Source organism: Danio rerio, chromosome 15, assembly GCF_052040795.2.
Source record: "Danio rerio strain M-AB ecotype USA chromosome 15, GRCz13ab, whole genome shotgun sequence".
In the NCBI taxonomy this organism is placed as follows: domain Eukaryota; kingdom Metazoa; phylum Chordata; class Actinopteri; order Cypriniformes; family Danionidae; genus Danio; species Danio rerio.
Window position 1 is genome coordinate 13,888,332 of NC_141035.1, and position 20,116 is coordinate 13,908,447.

A 20,116-nucleotide genomic window follows, 5' to 3' on the forward strand; every position below is an offset into this window, starting at 1 on the left:
GCAATGTGAAAACCGGAAAAAAATCCTTCGATTCGGAATCATTCACTTTTCCACAACTGTCTATTAGCAGAGTTTTTTCTTCATCATTGATCAGTCCTCTCCAGTTCTGTAACATATGTTCAACAGTCCGTAAGGATCTAATTTTTAAAACATCAGCCACTTCTTGCGTTTTTCTGAAATCCACTCCAGCGATATGCAACAAACGTCCAAGCGTATAAATCTTTGAATTCTGCAACACTTCGTTAAGTCCATGAAAAGAAGAACTGTCCTTTGTAAGATCAAAACGAGCACCATTTTTCAGCGGCTCCTCCAACAACCAGTGGAGAGTACATGTACTACTTCTTTTCAAATTAAACAAACTCCACACCTTAAAAAGATTTCTGTAAAATATTGGCAGTCTATTCACATTCAACTTGAGGGGGTCCATTAAAAACAAGGCTTTATCTAAATCCAGCCCTTCAACACTGTGTAAAATTGAGGAAGTTACTGCTCGCCATCCATACACTGAAGACCCATACAGAAATTTTTGTAAAAATTGTAATCGAAAAGCTGCTATTCTGCTTCTCAGCTGTATCAGACCCTGACCACCCTCTTCTTTGGTTAAATACAACACACTCTGTGGGACCCAATGCAAGTTATCCCAAAAAAAATTGACCAAAAGACTTTGGAGTTCTGTTAATAATTGTAAAGGAGGATCTAAACAAGCCATCCTATGCCAAAGACTGGAAGCTGCTAAATTATTCACTATTAAAACCCTTCCTTTGTACGACATTTTGGGTATTAACCATTTCCATTTATTAAGTCTACCCTTTATATTATCCACAACTCCTTCCCAGTTTTTCTGAGTAAAACTTTCATCCCCCAAAAACACTCCTAAATATTTAAAACCATTTGTTCCCCAACTCAAGCCATCAGGAAAGTTTGGCCTATCTTTTAACCAATTTCCAATTAAAATTGCTTCACTTTTATTCCAGTTTATTTTTGCTGATGATAAACTTTTAAAATCATCTAAGACTTCCATTAAAACTCGCACATCATTTTGTTTATCAATAAAAACCACTACATCATCAGCGTAGGCAAACAGTGTGACATTATTTTTACACCCAGGCAAGTTCAACCCACAAACTTTTTCTCTTAGTTGTTGTAACAAGGGTTCAATGGCAAGTGAATACAACATTCCAGATAATGAGCAACCTTGTCTTATTCCCCTACATACCTTAAAAGGAGTGCATAAGCCACCGTTTATTTTCAGCACACTTTCAACATCACCATAAAGTACTTTCACTTTATCAATAAAATCCTGGCAAATACCAAAAGCTTCTAATGTTCTCCACAAAAAAGGGTGCTCAACCCGATCAAAAGCTTTTTCTTGATCTAACGATATAAGACCAATTTTTATATTAAACAACTTGGAGACATCAAAAATATCCCGCATAAGGGTAATGTTATCAAAAATTGACCTCCCGGGGACACAATAAGTTTGGTCTGGATGCACCACTAAATCTATTATTTTTGTTAACCTGTTAGCCAACACTTTTGATAACAATTTATAGTCAGCACATAAAAGTGAGACAGGGCGCCAATTTTTAATTTCTAAAAGGTCTCCTTTTTTGGGAATGAGTGTGATGACCGCTCTACGACTACTCAATGGAAGCCTTCCTGATGCTAGACCGTCATTAAGTACCTGCAAAAGATCATCACCCACCTCAGTCCAAAAAAATTTATAAAAATCAACTGGAAGACCGTCAATTCCTGGTACTTTGCCAGATTCCATATTTTGTAATGCTTTATACAACTCTTCCATTCTTAAAACACCAGATATCTCAGCATTTGCCTCCTCAGTCATCTGATTTAAACCTCTAAAAAAGGCACTCTCTGAGTCCCACTCTGCACCCAATTCATTCTTATACAAATTTTCATAAAAACTGTTTGCTCTTTTACGTATTTCTTCAGGTCTAATTAAAATTTCCCCCATCTCAGATCGTAATGCATGAATAGTACGTTTTTGTCCATTTTTCTTTTCAAGATTAAAAAAATATTTAGATGGTGCATCCATCTGTTCAATACTTAAAAAACGTGAACGAATTAAAGCCCCTTGTGTTTTCAACCCCAGTAGGTCTGCCAACTGAGTTTTTCTATTTGAAATTGTTTCTATACAATTAGGATTGTTTGTTGAATCAGCTAAAATCTGCAAATTGATTATCTCTGTCTCCAAGGCTTTCATGGAACTATTTAACTCTTTGGTGACATTACGAGTGTACTGTTGACACAGTTGTTTGATTTGGATCTTCCCAAAATCCCACCACTGATTTAAATCTTGAAAGGAATCTTTTGTTTTTCTAAAATCTTCCCAAAAAAACTTAATTAATTAATTAATTAATACATTTAGTGAAACGTTCACGTGAAGGCATATGAGGTTCAATATGGTTCCTGTCTATATGACTTTCTGTACAGTTGAAGTCTCCTCCTAAAAACAAATATTCTTCAGTATTGCACTTTTGTAGCACAGTATTAAGTGTATCTAATAACACTAATCTTTCTATTGCCGATGTTGGAGCATAAACGCATATAAAAATGAGAATGTATTTTTCAAAGATTGCTCTTATTTTCAAAAGTCTTCCTTTCACAATCTCCTCTGCTTGAAAAGATAGTGGACAAAAATTTTTTGTAAATAAAATGCCCACTCCACCACTGATTGTGGTGTTATGACTAAAAACAGCATTTCCATCCCATTCTTGCATCCAATCAACTTCATTCTTAAAGTCACTGTGTGTTTCCTGAATAAAAATAACATCTATGTTTTTCTGTTTAATAACCCCAAACAATTCAGCTCTTTTTTTGTAATTTCGTGCACCATTCAGATTTAATGATGCTATACACACTTCAGCCATAGTCAAACATAAATAGAAAAGGAAACACAAACTATTGTGATTCATCTTCATAAAGTTATGCTTTTTCACTTCCATCATTCAGGTCTGCATTGAGTTTCCGCACTATTTTTTTCAATCGATACACTTCTTTGTTGGAGAAACAACCTTCAGCCATAAAACCTTTAACTTTATCCACAAACTGCTCAACATCTGGAAAGTATTCATTTACTAAGACTCCCCTCTTGTTCTTTGTTGACCTTAGAAATAGTTTAATATCATCTACTCCATAATTGCGACTAGAAAACTCACTCTGAGACAGTGTAAGACTTGAATCAGATAGCTCGCTGTCACTCTCTGACTCAAGTTCATCTTCCATATCTACTTTTTTCACTTGCCGAAAACCATGCACACTGTCTGACTTTTTCCTTTTTAATGGCACCTTAAATACTGTTTTCTCCACGTCTGTTTCATTTTGCATATCATCAACCTCCCGAACATCCCTCAAAACAACTTCCAGATTTTGTTTATCGCTTGATTCACCTTTGTCTTCCTCTAGATTTGTCTTCCTCTAGGTCTAGATCAGCGTCTCCCCAAAAACGCACAAAAACCCCTACAACCCAAAATCCCCTCCCCCCGAAAAAAACAAGAAAACAAAAAAAAAAAAACAAAGCCAATAAGAAAAGGAAAAAAACTACACCATATAACAAAGAATATAGAAAAGGAATGGAAAAAAGGTTGAAAAGCAAGGCACTCAAGCACCCAAGTCACACACGCTCACTCACAACGCACTCACTCCCAGCATGCTCTACGAGAGAGAGAGAGAGAGAGAGAGAGAGAGAGAGTGAGAGAGAGAGAGAGAGAGAGAGAGAGAGGTTTAAAACAGCTTTATTATATACAATTTTTCTTTTTCTTTTTTTAACAAAACATTCTCAATCCATTAAATGTTCATTCACATCATATTCCATTCATCTTTGAGTCGATTAAAAAACCAAAATTAAAAAAATGAGACCCAACTACCTTATTATTGTTTTTATAAATTAAGTACAAGCTGTTCTTCATAAACACTACATAAAATGCTTCCTAGACACCACTTTTCTTCAAATGTTATTAGATCTCTTACCAATTCATAGAAAGTAAATTCAATTTTCAATCTATTTGAAATTAAACCTTTTAACATAATCACTGGATCTATTCCACCAGCACCTGATATTTTGTTTTTTCTAGTTTTCCAAATAGACAATTTTGCTGTGCCAATAACATAATTTAAAAGAGTGAAAAGGATCTTTTTAGACATTCTATATTTTACTCCCCCTATAAAAATACATTCAGAAAAGGTTTCACCAAAACCTCTAAACCACTCTTTTAAAACATTAAAAAGGTCTTCCAATCGTGTACAACTTAAAAACAAATGTTCTACATTCTCTTCCTTACCACAAAAAGCACACTCCCTCCTAACTATTGGATTAAGATGAGACACATGACTGTTGGTAGCTTTTGCCCCATGAACAAGTCTCCACTGCAAGTCCCCGATTCTTTTCTCAAGAGGAGATTTATATAGGGACCTCCACTGATCTCTTAAGGGGAAATTAGGTCCAAACTTTTTAGTCCATTTCAATAACTGTCCTTTTAGTATATCATTGTGAACATTCTTAATGCATAAGATGTATAAAACCTCTTTAGACATTCCGTCAACCGTCCATGTTTTAGAAATTCCAGTCTCTTCCTCGAACCCACCAAATTCACAACTTGAAGATACCACCAGAGGGAGAATTTTAACTTCTTCACTCGAGTCTTCTTCTTGTAAAATCGCTCTATACTGTCCAGGCAAAAAAGAGTGTATTTCCTCCAAGAATCGTGTAACTAAACGATGGGATCTCAGTCCTGTAAAAACCATTATGTCCTCTATCGACTTCCATCCATCCTCCGTGACCAGATGTTTTAACTTTGTACAGTTCCTTTTAATCATATTGTTCTGTACACTCCTCGAAGATATCAATGTACCATGAACCACTGGATTATGAAAAAGGGGTTCCTCCAAAACCCAATATTTAGGGATGTCAAATATTCTTTGAATCTTGAAGGTTTTATTCCATGCTTGTAGCACTGATTTATAAAACGATGTAATCCCTGTTAAATCCATCTCATCAGTTTGTATCCAAAAAAGATGTAGATCATAATTCAGCCCCTTTACTGTTCTCAAGATTGCACAGGCAGTATGAGTCCATGACAACTTGCTTTTACACAAAAGTTTTTGGGCTGAAATCAGTCTGAAAGCTTGAATTTTACTTTTGATGTCTATTAATCCTTGCCCTCCTTCACAATTTGGCAAATACAGTTGTGCAGCACGAATCCAATGTTGACCAGTCCAGAAAAAATCTACTAGTTTCTTTTGTATAGACACCACCAACTCCTGTGGTGGTTCAAGCACCATCATCCTATGCCATAGTGTAGACGCTGCCAGATTATTTATTACCAAAACTCTCCCTTTATAAGACATTTGTGGTAATAGCCATTTCCATCTAGACAATCGGGCCACCACTTTCTCCAGCAGTCCCTCCCAATTTTTTTCCATGAAATTTGAAGAACCTAAAAACACACCTAAAATTTTAAGACCTTCCTTTCCCCATTTTAATCCTCCTGGTAGATCTGGAAGTCTTTTATTCATCCATCGACCTACTGCATATGCTTCACTTTTATTCCAATTAACTTTTGCAGTAGAAGCCTTTTCATACAACTCTATATTTTTTTAAAGATTATTAACATCATCTTCTCCATGTATAAAAACTGTTATATCATCAGCATAAGCAGATAACACTATCTTATCACAATTTATATAATTAGGTATTGAAAAACCATTAAGATTTTTTCTTATTCTTCTTAAAAGTGGTTCAATAACAATACTGTATAACTGGCCAGAGAGTGGACATCCTTGCCTGATTCCCCTTCTCACAGGAATTGAGGCACTCAGCCCTCCTCCCACTTTCACTAACGTAGAAACATCATGATATAACAGTTTTATCCAAGAAATGAACTTTTCACCAAAACCACTTAAAAGGTAACTATGGTCAACCCGATCAAAAGCTTTTTCTTGATCTAATGCTAAAATCCCCATATTAATATTTTTTTTAATACTCAAATCAATCACATCTCTCAAAAGAAAAAGATTGTCCATAATAGATCTTTCAGGTACACAATATGTCTGATCACCATGAATAATGGTCTCCAAATAACATTTTAACCTATTTGCTAAACACTTTGCCAAAATTTTATAATCAGTGCACAACAGTGAAACAGGTCTCCAGTTCTTTAAGAAAGCCAAATCTCCTTTTTTTGGTAAAAGAGACAAAACTGCTCTTCGGCAGCTACTTGGATGAAGTCCATTTTCAAAACACTCTTTTGCCACTTCATAAAAATCTTGTCCCAAAATGTTCCAAAAGTGATGATAAAATTCTGTAGTTATTCCATCAATTCCGGGCGAACGTCCTAATGAAAGTTGCTGTAACGCATCTGTAAGCTCTTGCAAACTGATATCACTATCCAAGTTCTCTCTTTGTTTAGTTTGCAACTTAGGAAGATCTTTAAAAAGATCCATCATACATTCTTCATCACACTGCTCAGCACTAAATAGTTCAGAATAAAAATCAACTGCAATTTTTTTCATTTCATTTGGATTGTCCGTAATTTTTCCATTTGGATAACTTAAATGAAGCATAGGATTATGTTGAACTACCTTTCTTTCTAGTTTAAAAAAATAGGAACTAGGCGCATCCATATCCTTAACCGTGCAAAAACGTGATCTTATTAAAGCATTTTTGACTTGTTCTTGTAAAATTTGTTTCAACTCTAGCTTCTTCTTATGGATTTTTTCACTTTTATCAGTTCCTTCTTCATTGTCTAACATCATTTTTTCTATTTCACCAATTTCACATTGCATTTTTTTTTTTTACCGCATCTCTAACTTTAAAAGAGATTTGAGATTCATAACTCTGACAAAATACTTTTATATGCGCCTTTCCAACTTCCCACCACTGGCATTTAGTTTTATAATTATTTTTCTCTAATCTCCATTTTTCCCAAAGATGTTCAAAACTCTCACAGAATAACTTAGTATATAATAATTTTTTATTAAAATGCCAATAATATTGTGTTCTAGCTGTTATTTTCTTATTTATATCTATAGTTACCATATGGTGGTCTGAGAAACCACTAGGGACAATAGCAGCATTTACCACTCTACTATTAAAAGACTTACATATATAAAATCTATCTAATCTAGCCCCCTTAATTTGAGTATTATTTACTTTAACCCATGTATATTGCTTTATACCTTTATTTCTGATTCTCCAAACGTCAATTAAATTGTGCTCTTTTATCACTTTAGAAAGTACATAACCTGACTGAAAATGAGGTTCTTCACCGTTTCTATCAACTTTAAAATCTTCAGTACAGTTCCAATCGCCAGCCATAATTATACAAACATTATTATCATATTTTGAAATCTGACTCTTTATATTTAAGAATAATTCATTTCTTTCAGAACCAACATTTGGTGAATAAACATTAATGAATAAAAATTCCATTCCTTCAACTTGTGCGTGAACAAATAATACCCTTCCAGCTACCACTTCTTCAGTTTTAAAAATGTCAACATTCAAAAATTTTGAAAAAAGAACCCCAACACCAGCACTTAAATTTGAACCATGACTGAGTACGTACTTCCCTTCCCACCACAAACCCCAATCTATCTCATTTGCCTTATCAGAATGGATTTCTTGTAACATAATAATATCAATTTTATTTATTTTTAAAAATTCTGATAATATAGCCCTTTTAGTCTGATCTCTCGCTCCATTTATATTAAAAGAACCTATTTTCATAAGCCCCATAATAATAGAAGAGAAAGAGACAAGGATCAGAAAAAAATAGGAAAGAAAGAACACCCAGTGTTTCAGACTCATTTACCTATTTTCTTGAAAACGAGCCAGTCTAAATCTCTTTTTATCACTTAATTCATCCAATCCAACAGTACGCCGTAGTCTAAGAACCGTTTTCACAAATTTATCAGTATCTGGGAAAAAATCTTCAACTTCAACTGTTCTTCCAAAAGTATCATCCAAAAATTCATTTATCTCTTGTAGAGAATAAAAATTACTGTCTTCCATTTGAGAACCCATTTCGGAAAAATCTGAAGTCTGAGAGAAATTGTCATCATCCATCATATCCTGTTTATGTTCATCTTCTAATAGGACTTCTACAGGTCCTTCCATTTTTTCATTAAGCTTCACTAAACCCCTAGCACTCGCAGTCACAGTTTCAGTACTCAAATCATTTTCATCTACAACCTCTTGTACCACTGTTGCCTGATTTTCATTATTCATTACATTTCTCTGAATCACATTCCCTTCATTCTGCTGTTTACCAACAACGTCATTCTCAATTGTCGTTTCTGTTTCTGTTTGTTTCACTTGATTCTTCTCTCCCTCCAACTCATTTACATCACCATTGTCATCATTTGTATTTCCTTGCACTTTATGGGGACAAAAATACTGTCTATGACCAAAATCTCCGCATTCATAACACTTCAATCCAGCAGTAGAAGCATAAATCATAAACGACTTACCTTCATTCATTACCCGAAAAGATATGTCCAACGTTGGTTCATTTAGAAACATGAAGACTTGTCGTCGAAACGACATCACATGCTTCAGCTCTGGACTTTTACATCCTAGCGATATAACTTTAATCGGACTCGCTATTTTTCCGAACCTAACGAGCTCTCGCTCAATGGCTTCATCGGGGATGAACGGCGGCACATTCGAGATAATTACCTTAGACGTTAACGCAACTAGTGGTAGTACGGGACAAAAACTCCCACTAATTGTTACACCACTCTCAATAAGCTGCGAGACAAAAAGTTCTTCCTTAAGAAAAACAACAACTGCTTTGTTCATCCTAGACGCCGAAACTATATTTTCACAGCCGATTTGTTCTCCCACAGCTATTAGCACGTCTTCCACCTTAACTCCTTGCTCTGTCATACACTTTACACCATGGCGAAGTGAAAGAGATGGCGTTCGCTCATCAGCGAGCGACGCCATTCTCTCACTCACCAAATAACTTGAATCAATAAATCCAAAAAATAAGACGCTTACATCAAAGAAAGAAAAAAGAGATATAGATAAGAAAATAAAGAAAAAAGATAGTTTTTTAGTAGATAGTAGAAATCACTCTTCCCCACCAAACCTTCACCACTCTCCTACATCTCGCGAGAGAGAGAGAGAGAGAGAGAGAGAGAGAGAGAGAGATTTGATTTTCCAAATCTCCAGATTTTGGTTTCCAAATCATCCATTTGTATATAGTAACTAAAATCAGTTAAGACTCTTGCTTGTATCATGCTTGAAAAAACAATTACTACATTATGTTGTGTGTTATTTTCAATTTTCCTCCTTCTGCTCACATACACAGCCATTTTTGCTTGTCCTAGTATAAAATTCAGTAATTGACAAGAAAATCTCTTACTCCTTACATATTTAAAACCGAAGATGAATGTTTCAATCGAGAAAGTCTCACAACATCTAGCAAAAAAACTTTGCAATAACTTAAACAATGGACCCAATCTAACACATTTCACAAAGACATGAAAAATGGTTTCTCTTTCATTGCAAAAAGGACATAGCGGACTAATTTCAGGATTTAAAATTGAAATGAAAGAGTTTACAGCTATAGCCCCATGAAGGACTCTCCATTGCAAATCACCAACTTTTTTCATTAATGGTGGTTTGTACAGTGCTCTCCATTGAGGTTTTACTTCATTCTCAAGTTTAAAAAAATCACGCCATGGAGTGTCACTCCTTTTGTCTAACATTTTCTTATTTAAGTTTATCACACAGAACTTATACAAAACTTTTCCAGTACAAGATAAAAAATTAACACACATTGAATCAACAGATTCCAAAAGGACACCAGAAAAATTCTCTGTATTGACCGAAATATATAAAAGTGGGAAAGAGTCTGTTGGATTCAGGATGCTTTTTCCATCCCAAAGACTGGACAACAACAACCATTCTGCCAGTTTAAGGACAGTTCTCCATCTCAGAATTGCCTGTTCAATTAGGCGAGCAGACCTGAAACCCAAACGCTTAACAACTTCTTCAGAGTGCTTAAAATCACGATCAGTCAATTCAAGTAAATGTAGCAGCTTGATGACATTATTGTCTATAAGTGCCTTGTTAAGACCAGGGTATGTCCCTTCTGAAGATATGTCAAAGCGTGCTCCAAGAATTAAAGGTTCTTCCAGAAGCCAATGAAGTGACAGTATATCCATTGTTCGTTTAAAGACAAAAAGACTCCACACTTTAAAAATGTTCTTGTAGAAGATCGGTAAAACAGAAGTGTCAAATTTTTTAGGGTCTAAAAGAAAAAGAGTTTTATCTAAACCAAGATTTCCAAGCTTGTGTAAAATTATAAAAGCAACAGCACACCACTTATATTCAACAGAACCATTTAAAAGTCTTTGGATATGTTGCAACCTAAACGTTGTCAACCTACTTTGCAAATGAATTAACCCTTGCCCACTCTCCTCTTTAGGCAAGAACAACACACTTTGTGGAATCCAGTGTAGTTTGTCCCAGAAAAAATCCACTAAAACAGATTGTATTTTAGTTAAAAGGTAAATGGGAGGATCAACACAAGTAAATTTGTGCCATAATGAGGATGCAACCAAATTGTTGATTATTAGGATTCGGCCTCTGAATGACATTTTTGGTGATAAATATTTCCATTTCTCAAGCCTACCTTTAATTCCTTCAAATACCCCTTCCCAATTTTTTTGTACTGTTAGTTCATCACCTAAAAAAACACCTAAATATTTGAGACCAGATTTTTTCCATTCTAAACCTTCTGGTAAAACCGGTTTCCCCCCCCTCCAGTTTCCCAGCAATATTGCCTCGCTTTTCCTCCAATTTACTTTTGCAGAAGACAGTTCTTTAAAAATTGAAAGTAACTTTATTAATACTTGAATGTCAGTTTGGTTTCCAGCCATAACAATCACATCATCAGCATAAGCTGACAATGTGAGGTTATTTTTACAATTTGGTAAGACTATGCCATGCAATTTAGTTCTTATTTTATTTAAAAAGGGTTCAATTGCTAAAGAATAAAGCATACCAGATAATGAACACCCTTGTCTAATACCTCTACAAATTTTAAAAGGGGCACCCAAACCACCATTAATTTTTAAAATACTCTCAACGTCACTATAAAGAACTTTAACGTAATCAATAAATTTCTGAGAAAAGCCAAAAACACTTAAAACTGTCCAAAGATAATGATGTTCTACCCAATCAAAAGCTTTCTCTTGATCCAGAGAAATTAAGCCACAATCTATATTTAATGTCTTGGAGACTTCAAACAAATCACGAACAAGTGAAACATTGCCAAAAATTGATCTGTCTGGCACACAGTAGGTCTGGTCAGGATGAGCTCATTATCCCTGTCAGCCGATTTGCCAAGACTTTGGAGAGCAGCTTATAGTCGCTACAGAGTAAAGATACGGGTCTCCAACACTTGATATCTGCCAGGTCACCTTTTTTCGGCAAAAGAGTTCAAACCGCTCTACGGCAGCTCAGTGGTAGTCGGCCCTCAGCCAGACTCTCATTCAGCACCTCCATTAGATCTTCTCTTAGATCAGACCAAAAGGTTTTATACCAGTCAACTGGTAAACCATCAATCCCTGGAGCCTTTCCTGACTCCATTTCTTGGAGGGCTTTCCACAACTCTGCTTCACTCAGTGCACCTGAGATTTCCTTATTAGCCTCCTCTGAGACCTGTGGTAAACCGCTGAAGAAATCATGTTCAGTTCCATAGTTTACTCTGAGCTCATTTTTATATAATTCTTGATAAAAACTAGTTGCTCTCCTGCAAATTTCATTTGGCTCTGTCAACAATCTCCCTGATTCAGAGTATAAAGCATGGATGGTCCTGCTCTGTCCATTCTTCTTTTCTAGGTTAAAAAAAAACCTGGAAGGAGCATCCATTTGATTTATACTCTGAAATCTTGATCTGACCAGAGCTCCCTGTGTTTTAAAATCCAGCAAATCAGCTAACTGTGTTTTTTTGTTGACTAACAGATCAAAAACTCCTTGATCACCAGATTGTTCAGCTAAATCCTGAATTTTTAAAATTTCAGCCTCCAAGGCATTCATAGCTAAACCCGTTTCTTTAGTAACGTTTTGAGTAAATTGTATACAAAACTGTTTAATCTGTGCTTTACCAAAGTCCCACCATTGTTTTACAGAACTAAAAGAACTTTTTATTGTCCTAAACTCACTCCAAAACATTTTAAAAGCATCTCTAAAAAATTTGTCATTTAACAAGTTTACATTTAATTGCCAATATGCACTCTTGGTTTTAATTGAATTAAAAAAAAACATTACATTGTACCATACTGTGATCAGTAAAACTCAACGGGATGATCGAACACTTTCTTATTACATTGCATTGATGTTTAAACGCATAAAACCTGTCCAGCCTAGCTAAGGAGATAACATTATCACTAACATGAGTCCAGGTGTACTGTTTTTGTGTCCCATTCAATTGCCTCCAGACATCACACAGCTAATGTGCCTTAACAAGTTGAATTAAGCGATTTTGAGAAGGCAAATGGGGTTCTGCATGATTCCTGTCTAATTTAGACATTGTGCAATTGAAATCTCCACCCAGAAAAAGATATTCTTCTACACAACAATTTTGTATAACAGAACAAAGTGTATTTAAAAACACCATCCTTTCTAGAGCTGAAGTAGGGACATACACACAAATTAAATTAAAAATAACTTTATCAAAGATGGCTCTAACTTTTAAGAGTCTCCCATTAACAAATTCTTCCACTTGATATGAATGAGGAGTACAATTTTTATTAAAAAGAATTGCAATTCCTCCACTAAGGGATGTGTTGTGGCTTAAAACTGAGACCCCATCCCATTCTACTGCCCACTCAGCAGCATTTCTAAAGTCGCTATGTGTTTCCTGCAACATGGCAACATCAACTTTTTTTTGTTTTATCACTTCAAAAACTTTAGCCCTCTTATTAGCTTCTCTTAAACCATTAACATTGATTGTCGCAATATTTAGCTCACCAATAATTAAAGGAAAAGAGAAGAACAAACACAACAAAAAAGTGCACACACTCTCTTTCACACTCATAGTCTTAAGCAATATCATTTCCTTCATTTACGTCCTCAGCCAGCAATTTTGTCACAAACTTCTTTAAGCGAAATCTCTCTTTGTCTGTGAACAAACCTTCTGATGTATATAGTTTAGTTTTCTCAACAAACTGTTTCGTGTCAGGAAAATAATCAGAAACTTCCACCCCTCTTTTGTTTTTTGTAACCCTAAGAAAGAGTTTAATTTCATCAACCTCATAACTACGAGTGGAGCAGTCATTCTGAGACAAGCATATGCTTGAACTAGAAGACTCACTGCCACTCTCCATTCCATCATCACTACAACCATCGTCTACTTCAGTTTTTTTGGCTTTACTAGATTGAAAAATGTTAGCCTTATTCCTTTTTGAAGGAACTTTAAAGTGACTTTGCTCCGTTTCTAATTCAGAGTCACTCCATCGCACATTAGACAGTGCAACATCAGATTTGACGTTGTCTTTGTGTTTTTCACTGCACTGTGTATCAGGATTTGAGAGAGGAGTATCAGAAGAGCTCTTTCCCACCACAGTTTTTAAATTTTCCTCTTGAGCGAACTCATTTTCAGATTGCCGCACTTCATCTTTCTCATTGATTGTCGTAACTTTAGTTACCGACGTCACATCACTTGATGTGCCAGCCTCAGTTGACGCACCAGCACTACCGTTATCATTTTCGGATCTTTTCTCATTTACTTTTGGGCATAAACGAATTAAATGCCCTGTTTCCCCGCAGTTGAAACACCTCATTTTCTCCGTTGTGAGATAAATTACATAATCACAATCCTCAACTTTAAGGTGTAAAGACACATCCAGTTCTTCATCTTCCTTTAAAATCATAAAAAGAAAGCGTCTGAAGGAAACAACATGTTTCAATAGCGGGGACTTACAACCAATCGATATCATCTTTATAGGTGACACCACTTTACCGTAGCGAGACATTATTCTCACTAAAGTATCATCAGTAACAAACGGCGGGACATTTGATAACAAAACTTTCCTAGATGGTAAGGATAGCGGAAGTACAGGTGTAAAAAGATTATCCACCACAATGCCAGATTCCACCAATTCATTAGCTTTCTCCATCTTACTGAGGAAAACAACTATGACACTGTTCATTCGCGAAGCAGATATGATGTGCTCATGCCCCACGACTTCACCTATCGCCAAACAACAATCCTCTACTGTCACTGCAGACGCCACCTTCACCCCATGACGCCGCGTTAGATTGTTTAGCCCTTGTGACCGTGGAGCCGTCATACTGCCCTCGCAATGAGTAGCAGCACACGGCTTAACAAGTCAACAACAGGGTGTCAAACAAATTAAGCAGTTAGAAACAAGCAGCGAGAAACAAAGTAAAGAGATAGAAGCAGATCGCTTTCACTCACCACGCACACTCCCACACACCCGTCTTCTCGTGCCCAAACACTCACACCGGAAGTGAGAGAGAGAGAGAGAGAGAGTTTTCTCTTTTTTGTTATTGTTTTCTGGTGGTTATCAGGGTTTATCTTGTTAGCGTAATGTATTTAGAAAAGGGTCAAACTTTAAATAGTAAAATTATCAAAACTCTTTGGCTATTTTTGAGTGAGTTGCTAATAGTGTAATCAAGTTCAATGATTTACGTTAAGCTAAGCTTAGCTGTCCATTTATTTATTTTTATCTTTTTTTTTTGCCTTTGGTTGGTGGCACATTATATATCCCCATGCATATATGTCCCAAAACACTAGAAACCATTCAATTGTACTGGCTTCTCATTGAAACCATTTGGATTCAACCACAATGATTTCTATTGTTTTGGTATTATTTTAGAAAGGCAGTCATTCAAACACATTTTTTCACTATGATTTCCATGAGCCACCTAAAGATCTTGATCTACAGCCAGATTAGCACAACAGTAGCAAACAGCTAATGGTGGATTAGCTTGTCATCAATTCCCTATAAGTAAAGTGTTAGCTGATTTGCTAAGCTAGTGGTCTAGGGAACATTTAAATGGTGCCAAATTATTTACACGGGCAATGAAGACCCAAAGTCCAGCAGTGTCAAATACATGAACATCAGTCAGTGGAAAGGTCAGTAATCAAAGTAGTCTTAGAAGATTTAATCAAAGCAGTAGGAGCCATTCTCTCAAGCTAAATTGTAGCACTGATGTTCTTCCCAGTGCACCTTTGGATATTAGGCTCACTTCACAACTACTAATTATTTGCTAGGTTTTGCAATAGCCAAGAAATAAAATCAGAGTGTCTGCCCGAGTTAAGGTGTCCGTTAAACATAGATTGGGGAAAAATGCTAGGTTTTGCAAAAGCCAAATGATTGTCTCTGTATTCTGGCTGGGTCAGTGCTTGACCACCTGTGGATCTTTTGGGAATGCAGGCGGAGCAGGTCTTCATTTTGCTGCATATCCCCAGGGCTACAGAAGATAATCCAAGAAATGAAATCAGAGTGTCTGCCCGAGTTAAGGTTTTTATTAGCTTTGAACCTCAATACTTTCAGTGTTAGCTGTTTTAGTTGCTGCATTACTGTATCCCTAATACAAATGCCATTTCATAATATTCCCATAATCTTGGGCCACAGAACTAAAAATAATCTGGCATGCTTGTTATATCCAAAAATTGCAAATAGCAGACTGGACTTGATATTCCAGACTATATATACAATTTAAGTCAAAATTATTACTCCCCCCCCCCCCCCCCTTATTTTTTCCCCAATTTATGTTTAACGGACAGCACATTTCTAAACATAATAGTTTTATTAACTCATTTCTAATAACTTATTGATTTTATCTTTGCCATTATGACAGTATTTTACTAGATATTTTTCAAAACACTTCTGTACAGCTTAAAGTGACACTTAAAGGCTTAACTAGGTTAATTAGGTTAAATAGGAAGGTTAGTGTAATTAGGCAAGTAACTGTATGTAATAATGTTCGTTTCGTGGGAAGAAGAAGGCAGGGTCGGCGCTATCAGGTAAGCACAATTTTTATTTATAATTTTCTGTGTGTGTGTGTGCGTGTCGAGTCTGAAGGTCGACAGGCTCTCCTCTCTCTTGGCTTCTCCTTCTCCTCCCCTTATGAAGGTGTCTCTCCGGCCCAATCACTAGAAAACACAGGTGTTAATAATTATTTATGATTAGACCACTGACCAGCCGCCGGTGTTGTAACTTGTAGTACATTAGAGCTGTAACTTAAAGTTATGGAGGCATGTTAAAACTATGTTGTCGTCAAGATGCTGTACATCAGTTATTACCGTCTACACCTACCCCAGCCCTAAACCCAACCACCAGTTATCAATGTTTAACCTAAACCTAAACCCAACCATCACAGTTAATAATGTCTACACCTAACCCAACCCTAACCCAACTATCACAGTTATTAACGTCTACACCTTCCCTTCTAAACCCAACCATCACATTTATTAATGTCTACACCTTTCCTAAACCTAAACCCAACCATCACAGTTTTTACAGTTATCTCAGTGGCTTTGGTGCATTTCTCACAACACTATTTACATTTGCACAGCAGATATTGCATTTCTCAAAACAATTAGTCATTTGTGCACATCATAGTAGCAGTTTCTCATTTCTTCCAACAAATTGCAAATGCTTTTGGACATGCATCAATTTCTGTCACACAACTCTCTGTTGTTTTTTAAAATTATCATCTGCTTATGTCATGTCCGTCAAAATTACCTAAACTTGTGAATGCTGAAAAGTCATTCCATATAAACTAATAGTACTCATTTTATTACTTGAGTCATTACATACAAAAACGTTGAAGTAGTTGTTAAAATCTGTCAAGCAAATTATTATTTTTTTTCTAAAAATGTCTAAATTTAATAACTTCATGAATGATTTACAGATCTGGTTATGTTGTAGGTTCAGTTCAAATATGTACTGCAATATTGTTTACAGTTGTGCAGTTGTGTCTACCCAAATGAAGTTTATGTTTGTTGTAAGTAAGGGTGTTTTTATTCTTTTGCACAATGCTGTGAATAAATTAGAATTGCAAAAGGCATATGAAGTAAAAATGTGATACATATTTAGTGTCTTTTTGTGCTCAGATACCTCACTAAGTGCAGTGATGTCTAATTTTACTGTAGGTTTCAAATGGCTGTGTAAATAGTGCTGTCTTGAGCATTTTCAGGAAGTGTCACCAACATCAGATTGTTTTTTTTTTTTTTTGCATTGGAAAAAATGTACAGAGTAAACTGTCATAATAAAAACATGACAAAGCCATTTGACTATCTAGTTCATTAACAATGGTGTCAAGACTTTTCATCTTGATGACACGGACACTTTCATTGACATGAATACTTGCTTTTGAGGAATGAGCTGGCCATTTTGAGCAAGGGACATGCTTTTGCAGGTTATCAACTAGGTTTTGCAGTTTGTACTTATTGTTTTGAGAAATGCATTAACTGTTGTGCAAATGTAAATAGTGTTAAGAGATATGCACCAAAGCGACTGAGAAAAATCATCACAGTTATTAAAGTCTAATCCTTCCCTAAACCCATCCACAACAGTTATTAATGTCTGCACCTTTTCTAAACCTTAAACCAACATCACAGTTTTTAACATCTACACCTTCCCTAAACCTAAACCCAACTATCACAGTTATTAACGTCTACACCGACCGCAACCCAAAACCCAACCATCACAGTTATTAATGTCTACACCTTCCCTAAACCTAACCATTATAGTTATTAATGTACAGCCGCAAGTTGCGGAGGCTTTCATACTTAACCCGCTAGCCATTGTACTGTTATTTGCAACCACAGAATGCGATGCCAGGTAGGGCCTAAATATAATTAAGGTGTTTATATGAATTGCTTTTTGCAGTTTGCAGTTTGGCACTTTCACTTTCATTCAGGTACATTTTATGCATTACTCCCATGTCAAACAAGATATTGGATGCGAGAAACTGCTGGAAGAGAGTTGTTTTTTGCTGGAAGATTTTTGGAATTTCATACTGCATGCCGGAAAAAAAAAAAAACCTGATGCAGGTGTCTGTGGTCTTTCACCGACTCAGTAGGTGCAGAGACTAGTGTTAAACAGCTGTGTGTGTATGTACTATTCTGTCGCAAAATGTGGTGAAAATTCTACACAATGGTAATAGTTTGAAGTGTTTACATGTCTGTACTGCACTTCAGTAATGCAACTAAAATCTGCATACTTCACATTTCTTAATTCCATTTCTGTTTAGTTTGATGAGCTTAATCGGATTAATAAAAAATCGCTGTTCCTGTAGTAGACTCCTAATCAGAGTATGGTCTTTAAGTAAACATACTGACTGTCAATTGCATTGTCCCTAATTTGCTTCTTTCTTTTTATCTCATGTGACCTTAGAACTATTTATCACAATCGGTGACTTTTCTCTCGAGAATGTGTTTACTTGACACCATGGATTAGCTAGAAATGGAAAACTCACATATGAGCAGTTTATTTACACTATAATGGCATTATAAATGCAGGTTTTTGCATGCGCATGTTGAAGCATTAGTCTATGGGTACTTGTGACTACTGATGCGAGCAAAGACTCGACCTGTAAATCACATGAGATCCAATAATAGCAAACAGCAAACCATTTAACCAGTTTCCTACCCTGTGATCACGCTCGTTAAAGAAGTCTGTTTTGGATGAAGGTTATATTAAGAAAAATAAAACATTATCATAACTTTCATATAATGCTGACGTTAACAAATTATGTAACAGTAATACCATGAACATGGCAAAAAATAGTTCAAGCCAAATGCCATATACTGACACTGTTTGTGATGTATTGACTTATTTAAGGGGTCAAATCAGAGTTAGGAGTAAGCAGTAATGCGTACCTTCTGCTAAGAACAACGGGGGATGGAAAAACACTGGATGTTCAGGAATCTGTAAACATGGAATGGAATGGAATTTTGGGTTTAGATAAAGTAAAAAAAAATCATTTAATGTTTTTGCTGTTTGAAACAACTAAGACTCATTTGGGGGATGGTGGCACTCTAGCGGGGGGGGCTGGGGGGGTGTCTTTGGAACGACCGCTGGGAAACGCAAACACTAAATTGGGGGATGGTGGGTCTCTAGTAGGGGGGTCTTTGGAACGACCGCTGGCAAACGCAATGGATGAGCTCACCGGGGGCGTTGGTTAGACCCAGGGGAGAGCCCACCAAGCAATGCCCGGATAGAGACCACTCTCCCCGGCGTGTCCCGCGCCTGGAGGTGCTAGCGAGACCCTGGGTTTTGCTGACCTGCCGTCGAGGTTTTGACAACAGACAGAAATAGAGGACTTAGTGCAATTTCTGATTTAGCGGTTGAACGAACCAGGGGTCTAAAGAGGGGCCCGTTGCCCCAAGACAAGCGATCGAACCCGGGCAAGACCAGTGGGCTGAACACCATGGGAGTCAGGGGTCCATGGCTGAGCTGCCAACCCGCGTCCCAGCATTCGTCCGCCCGCAGGCCTGCGCGCGCGCGCCCCGGGGAGACAGGGGGACGCAGCTGAGCTGCTAACCCACGTCCCAGCGTTCGCCCCCCCGCAGGCCAGCGCGCGTGCGCCCCGGGGAGACAGGGGGATGGCAGCTGAGCTGCTAACCCGCGCCCCCAGCGCTCGTCCCCCCGCAGCAAACATGAGATTTCATCACTCACGGAGGCTAGAACTACGTGCGGCTGGTGCCCTATCCACGAGCCAAAGGCGGGTGGTGCTCCATTCAGAAACCCAAGACCGATTGGGCCACCAGCGGTACGTCTTGGCCAGTTGGGTCACCAGCGGCACGTCTGTCTTGTCCGTGCGGTTTGGAGGAGTTAGTGTCCCTGGGCTTAATAGTGGGGTGCCCGGGCACTGTTGGTGATCAGGTGCCAGTCTGGAGGGTCCTTTGGAACCAGCGCTTGCCCCCTGAGAGTGGGTGTACCTCGGGCAGTGCGCGCAGGGCACAGGTCCTCCCTGGATGTCAGAGGCTCCAGGCCAGGGAGTGGAGCTGGGCTGGGCTTTCCCCCGGAGAGTGGGTGTACCTCGGGCAGTGCGCGCAGGGCACAGGTCCCCCCTGGATGTCAGAGGCTCCAGGCCAGGGAG